The following is a 7,454-nucleotide window of genomic DNA, read 5'->3' on the forward strand; positions in this document are numbered from 1 at the left end:
CCATTTCCTCTACATTATCCAGTTTGTTGCCATACAGTTGTTCATAGTATCGTCTTATAATTTTTTTAATTTCTTCAGGATCTGCAGGTATGTCACCTTTTTCATTCATTATTTTTTTTATATGGGTCTTCTCTCTTTTTGATTTTGTCAGTCTAGCTAGGGGCTTGTCAATCTTGTTGATCTTCTCAAAGAACCAACTTTTGGTGATAGTTATCGTCTCTATTGTTTTTTTGTTCTCTACGTCATTTATTTCTGCTTTAATCCTTGTTATTTCTTTTCTTGTTCTTGGTTTAGGATTGGTTTGCTGTTCATTTTCTAGCTTCTTCAGTTGATCCATTAGTTCTTTGATTTTGGCTCTTTCTTCCCTCTTGCTATTTCTTCTTTAACCCACTGATTGTTTAGGAGTGTGTTGTTTAACCTCCAGGTATTTGTGAATTTTCTAAGTCTCTGATGGTTATTGACTTCTAATTGTATTCCATTGTGGTCAGAGAATGTGCTTTGAATAATTTCAATCTTTTTAAATTTATTGAGGCTTGTTTTATGTCCCAGCATATGATCTATTCTGGAGAAAGTTCCGTGAGCACTAGAAAAGTATGTGCATCGTGGTGATTTGGGATGTAATGTCCTGTATATGTCTGTTAAATCTAATTCATTTATCAGATTGTTTAGGTTTTCAATTTCCTTATTGGTCTTCTGTCTGGTTGATCTATCTATAGGAGAGAGTGATGTGTTGAAGTCTCCCACAATTATTGTGGAAACATCAATTGTTTCCTTTAGTTTTGCCAGTGTTTCTCTCATGTATTTTGTGGCACCTTGATTGGGTGCATAGACATTTACGATTGTTATTTCTTCTTGATGAATTGCCCCTTTTATTCATATATAGTGGCCTTCTTTGTCTCTCAAAACATCCCTGTATTTGAAGTCTATTTTATCGGAGATTAATATTGCTACACCTGCTTTCTTTTGGCTGTAGCTTGCATGAAATATTTTTTTCCATCCTTTCACTTTCAGTTTCTTTGTGTCCCTGTGTCTAAGATGAGTCTCTTGTATGCAACATATTGATGGTTCATTTTTTTTGATCCATTCTGCCAATCTATATCTTTTAATTGGGGAGTTTAATCCATTTACATTCAATGTTATAACCGTGAAGGCATTTCTTGAATCAGCCATCTTATCCTTTGGTTTATATTTGTCATATTTTCCCCCTGTCTATTAATATCCTTTATTGTACCCATACCGAATCTCTTTAGTACTGAACCTTTCTCCAAGTCTCTCTGTCCTTTCTTTGTTTCTCTGTCTGTAGAGCTCCCTTTAGTATCTCCAGTAGGGCAGGTCTCTTGTTAGCAAATTCTCTCAACATTTGTTTGTCTGTGAAAAATTTATGCTCTCCCTCAAATTTGAAGGAGAGCTTTGCTGGATAAAGTATTCTTGGCTGGAAATTTTTCTCACTCAGAATTTTAAATATATCGTGCCACTGCCTTCTTGCCTCCATGGTGGCTGCTGAGTAGTCACTACTTAGTCTTATGCTGTTTCCTTTGTATGTGGTAAATTGCTTTTCTCTTGCTGCTTTCAGAACTTGCTCCTTCTCTTCTGTGTTTGACAGTGTGATCAGTATATGTCTCGGAGTGGGTTTATTTGGATTTATTCTATTTGGAGTTTGCTGAGCATTTATGATTTGTGTATTTATGTTGTTTAGAAGATTTGGGAAGTTTTCCCCAACAATTTCTTTGAATACTCTTCCTAGACCTTTACCCTTTTCTTCCCCTTCTGGGACACCAATGAGTCTTATATTCGGACGTTTCATATTATCTATCATAACCCTGAAGTCCATTTTGATTTTTTCAATTTTTTTCCCCATTCTTTCTTTTATGCTTTCATTTTCCATTCTGTCATCTTCCAGGTCACTGATTCGTTGTTCAACTTCCTCTAGTCTTGTACTATGAGTGTCCAGAATCTTTTTAATTTGGTCAACAGTTTCTTTAATTTCCATAAGATCATCCATTTTTTTATTTAGTCTTGCAATGTCTTCTTTATGCTCTTCTAGGGTCTTCTTGATTTCCTTTGTATCCTGTACTATGGTCTCATTGTTCATCTTTAGTTCTTTGAGTAGCTGCTCTAGGTGCTGTGTCTCTTCTGGTCTTTTGATTTGGGTGCTTGGGCTTGGGTTATCCATATCATCTGGTTTTTTCATATGCTTTATAATTTTCTGTTGTTTTTGGCCTCTTGGCATTTGCTGAACTTGATAGGGTTCTTTTAGGATTTGTAGACCAATTGAAGTCCTTATCTCTAATTTATCAGATCTACAGCTTCATGAAGTACACTTTCTCTAACTAACCAGCAGGTGGCGTCCACGAGCCACCTGTTCTCCACAAGCCAGTTCTCCCCTGCTTAGCCTTTTTGGTGAGTGGGGGAGTGAGTCTTGTGGGGTCCAATTGGTGTACCAAGCTTGCGTGTGTAGTTGGTGTTGCCTGCCCTGTATATGGGGCATGTTTCTGGGCAGTCAGGGAGGGGGGGTGGCCCTAACAATCAAATCTCCCTGGTGATCCTAGAGTTTTAAAGCTGCTGCAGTAGTCTAATCCTTCAGTTCAGTCCTGCCACAGTTTGTCTGTGCCACTGACCCACAAGTCCTTGGTATTGGTGTATGGCTCCTGAGACTTGCAAGTGGGCCCCTCTTCCAGGCTGTGCACCCTGGGTCCTCTGTTGAGGGATGACTGTGCTATGTCACAGGTGAGTGCCATCCCCCCAGGGCAGTTCTGGGCTGCTGGGCTGGGTAGGGAGTCTCCCAGTCTGCTGAAATGATGGCTGAATGGGGCTTTGTTAATTCACACTGCTCCACCTTCCCAACTCTGGGACAATCAGCTGAGTTTCAGGGAAGGCTAATGTCCATGCCCAGTTTTGTGGTGTGTGCCTGTTATTTGAAGCACTTCCATCCCACTGGGTTGTCTGGGGCAGCTCTGGGCTATGGGGCTGGCGATGGGCGGGAGTGTTTCCTGTCCACCAGGATGATGGCTGTGAGCGGACACCCCCCTTTTCTTGGGAAGTTGTGGTGTTTAGTGAATTTTCTCAGCCACTGGATTATTGCCTTTTGTCTCAGAGCTCTCTTAGTTCTGCTCTTGACTTGACCTGCCCAAATTGCAAGTCTTTGAAGCTTTCTGTATTGGGCTTCTTAGGGTAATTGTTTTAGAAAAAGAAAAAAGGATTTAAAAAAAGGGCCCTCCTCAGAGATCTAATGGGTTATTGAAATGCTAAGAGAGAAAGCAACCAGGGCCATTAAGGAAAGGTCCACAGGGCAGAGAGATCAGCTTTTCTTCGGGATTTGTATATGCGCCTCAGGGCCTGAGCTCTGCCCTTCCCCTTTCTATGTTCACCAGAACTCCAAAAATCCTCCGCTTTTATTTTGGAGTTTTTCGTGTTGTGTTCTTTCTATGCCTGTCTCCTCTCTGCTGGGCTGGCTGCTCTCAGATTCTCTGGTGTCTGGTCTCAGTCTATCTATGGTTGGAGTTTGGATCAGTAGAATGAGTTTCCGATAAGGGCTGCCACTGCAGTTCTCCCTTCTCCTTCCCAGAGCTGACAGCCCCTCCTCCCACGGGTCTGAGCCTGGCAGGGAGGGGCGCGGGTCCCCTGGCTGCAAAAACTTACAGATTTCGCTGATCTCAGCAGTTCCACATTTTCATGAGTGTTGTATGAAGTATGCCCAAAGTCAGATTGCTTTGTGGTGTCCTGTCCACGCAGTTCCTGGCTTTCTACCTACTTTCCTGGAGGAGTAACTAAAACATACAGCTCACCAGTCCGCCATCTTGCCCCGCCTCTGCAGAAATGTTCTCCGTTTACTTTCAATGTTATTACTGTGAAGGCATTTCTTGAATCAGCCATCTTATCCTTGGTTTATGTTTGTCAGATATATTTTTTCCCTCCCTTTCTTCATGTCCTTTAATGTATCCACACTACATCTCTTTATTATTAAACTTTTCTCCATCTCTCTCTCTCCTTTGTTTCTCTATCGATAGGGCTCCATTTAGTATTTCAAGTAGAGGAGGTCTCTTTTTAGCAAATTTTCTCAGCATTTGTTTGTGTGTGAAAACTTTAAGCTTTCCCTCAAATTTGAAGGTGAGCTTTGCTGGATAAAGAATTCTTGTTTGGCAATTTTTCTCTCTCAGAATTTTAATATGTCATGCCACTGCCTTCTTGCTTTCATGGTGGCTGCTGAGTAGTCACTGCTTAGTTCTTATGCTGTTTCCTTTGTAAGTGGTGAATTGCTTTTCTGCTGCTGCTTTCAGAACTTGCTCCTTCTCTACAGCATTTTACAGTGTGATCAGAATATGTCTCAAAGTGGGTTCATTTGGATTTATTCTATTTGGAGTTTGCTGGGCATTTATGATTTGTGTCTTTATGGTGTTTAGAAGATTTGGAAGTTTTCCCCAACAATTTCTTTGAATACTCTTCCTAGACCTTTACCCTTTTCTTCCCCTTCTGTAACACCAATGAGTCTTATGTTTGGATGTTTTATATTATCTATTGTATCCCTGAGGTCCATTTCAATTTTTTAATTTTTTCCCCCATTGTTTCTTTTGTTCTTTCATCTTTCCATTCTGTTATCCTCTAGGTCACTGATTCACTTTTGAGCTGCCTCTAGTCTTGTACTGAGTATCCAGAATCATTTTAATTTGGTCAACAGTTTCTTTTATTTCCATAAGATCATCTTTTTTTATTTAATCTTGCAATTTCTTCTTTATGCTCCTCCTGGTTCTTCTTCATGTCCTTTATATCCTGTGTCATGCTCTCATTGTCTGCCTTATTTCTTTGATTAATTGCTCCAAGTGCTGTGTCTCCTGTGATGTTTTGATTTGAGTGTTTGGGTTTGGGTTATCCATATTGTGTGGTTTTTTCATATGCTTTAAAATTTTCTGTTGTTTTTGGCCTCGGCATTTGTTTAACTTGATAGGTTCTTATTGGATATGTAGGCTGATTCAAACACTATTCTCTACTTTGTCAGACCTACAGCTTCATAAGTAGACTTTTACTAACCACCAGGTGGCATCCACAAGCTACCTAATCCCTTTAAGCAAGTTCTCCCCAACTTTGTCTTTGTGATGAGTGGGGGTGTGAGTCCTGTGGGGCCCAATTGGTGCGCCAAGTTTGTGGGTGTAGTTGGTGCTGCCCGCCCTGAATGTGGGTTGTCTGAGTAGTTAGGGAGGGGGGCAGCTTTAATAATCAGATCTCCCAGGTGTTCCCTGAGTTTTAAAGCTGTTGCTATAGTCTAATCCTTTATTTCAGTCTTGCCACAGTTTGTCTCTGCTGCCGACCCACACATCCTTGGTATTGGCCTATGGTCCATGGGACTTGTGATTGGGTCCCTCTTCCAAGCCGTGCCCTCCTTGGCCCTCTGCTGAGGGAAGACTGTGCTACCTCACAGGTGAGCACAGTTCCCAAAGGGAAGTTCTTGGCAGCAGGGCTTTGTAGGGGCATTCCCAATCTGCTGAAAGGATGGCTGGATGGGATGTGTTAATTTCCCCCTGTTCACACAGGACAGTTAGCTGTCAGTGGGTGAAAGGCTATTGTCCTTGCCCAATATTGTAGTGTGTGTTGAAAACCCTTCCCATCACACTGGGTTGTTTGGGGCAGCTCTGGGCTGTGGTGCTGGCACAGGGCAGGAGTGTTCCCAGCCTGCTGGGAAGATGGCTGTAAGGGGTCACCCCCCGTTTCCTTGGGAAGTTGTGGTGTTTAGCAAATTTTCTCAGCCACTGGACATATTGCTTTGTCTCTCAGCGCTATCCCAGCTATGCTCTTGCTTGGGCCCAAATTGTAAGTCTTTGAGGCTTTCTGTAATGTGCTTTTCTTAGAATAGTTGTTTTAGGAAAAGAGAAAAAGATTAAAAAAAGGAAAGGCCCACCTTGCAGATCTAATGGGCTATTGAAATGCTAAGAGACAAGGAGATTAGAGCCATTAAGGAACAATCAAGAAAGCAGAGAAACCAGCTCTTCAGAGAAGGAACCTCCCCCTCTGGATTTGCATATGAGCCTGATTCTGTTTGAGCGCTGCCCTTCTCCTTTTTACGTTCACCAGAACTCCAAAAAGTCTCTGTTTTTACTCTTGGGTTTGTTTTTTGTTTGTTTGTTTGTTTTTGCTGTTATTGCTAGCCCTATCTCCTCTCTGCCAGGCTGACTGCTCCCAGATTCTCTGGTGTCTTGTCTCAGTCTGTCTATGTTTGCAGTTTCAATCAGCAGTCTGAGCTTTCAATCAAAGTGGCAACTGCAGTTCTCCCTCCTGGTTCCCAGCACCAATGGCCCCTCCTCCCACAGGACTGAGCCTAGCAGGGAGGGTCACGGGTCCCCCTGCCATGAGAACTTACAAATTTCGCTGATCTCAGGTGTTCCACATGTTTGTGAGTGTTGTATGAAGTATGCTCAAAGTCAAATTACTCTGCGGTGTCTGGTCCATGCAGTTCCTGGCTTTCTACCTACTGCTGAGGAGGAGTAATTAAAACCTACACCTCACTTCTCTGCCATCTTGCCCTGCCTCTCATCCAGATTAGTTTTTATAAAGGAAGTTTTTTAGGTCATAAATTTATGTCCAAATTAAGGGATCAACAAGATTGTACCTTCACTGAAGGAAGGCTGATGACATTTGGAACACCTCTGTCAGCTGGGAAGGCACATGGCTCATGTCTGCTTGTCCTTGGTTGTTTCAGCTCCTCTCTCTCAGCTCCTTCACATCCTTACTTCTTTCTCCCAGGGCATTGCTAAGCATCTGGGTCTCCTCTCTTAGCTTCTCTGGGGTAGACTCTGGGCCTCATCTCTTAGTTTAGCTTCTCCAAATGTGTTTCTGTCTGCTTTGCCAAGCATCTGTAGACATCAAGCATCAGCATCTAAGTCAGCTGTGGAGCTCTCTTAAATACTCCAGTGAGCTAATCAAGACACCCTGAATGGGCGGGGTCAATACCTCCATGGAGACATTCAATCAGAGGTTCTACCCTAATCCACAAGACTATTGGATCTGGCCCCACAAGATTGCATTAAAGAATATGGCTTTTCTGAAGGACTAATATATCCAAACCAGCACATTCCACCCACTGTACATCAAAATGACACATTCTTTCCAAATATAAAAACACATTCATTCCATCACCATATAGATAGGTACAAAGTCCTAACATTATCCTCCAGCTTTGGACCTGTGAAACTTAGAACAGTTATCTGTTGCCAATATACAAAAGAGGGGCAGTAATAGGATAAACATTCACCTTGACATAGGAAGAATTTGAAAGGAAAATAGGAGTCACAGGGCCAAAACAATTCCTTAAACCCACAGGGCAATTTCCATTAGATTTCAAAGTCTGAGAGTCTTTTGTTGAATGATATTTAATCCTCAGGACTTGAGAGAGCAGGAATCCAACACTTTCCAGGGGACTTCATGGCAGCCCTTTCCTCTCCATACACTGGAGTATGTGTTCTAAC

The sequence above is a fragment of the Choloepus didactylus genome, chromosome 20 (assembly GCF_015220235.1).
Source record: "Choloepus didactylus isolate mChoDid1 chromosome 20, mChoDid1.pri, whole genome shotgun sequence".
NCBI classification, from domain to species: Eukaryota; Metazoa; Chordata; class Mammalia; order Pilosa; family Megalonychidae; genus Choloepus; species Choloepus didactylus.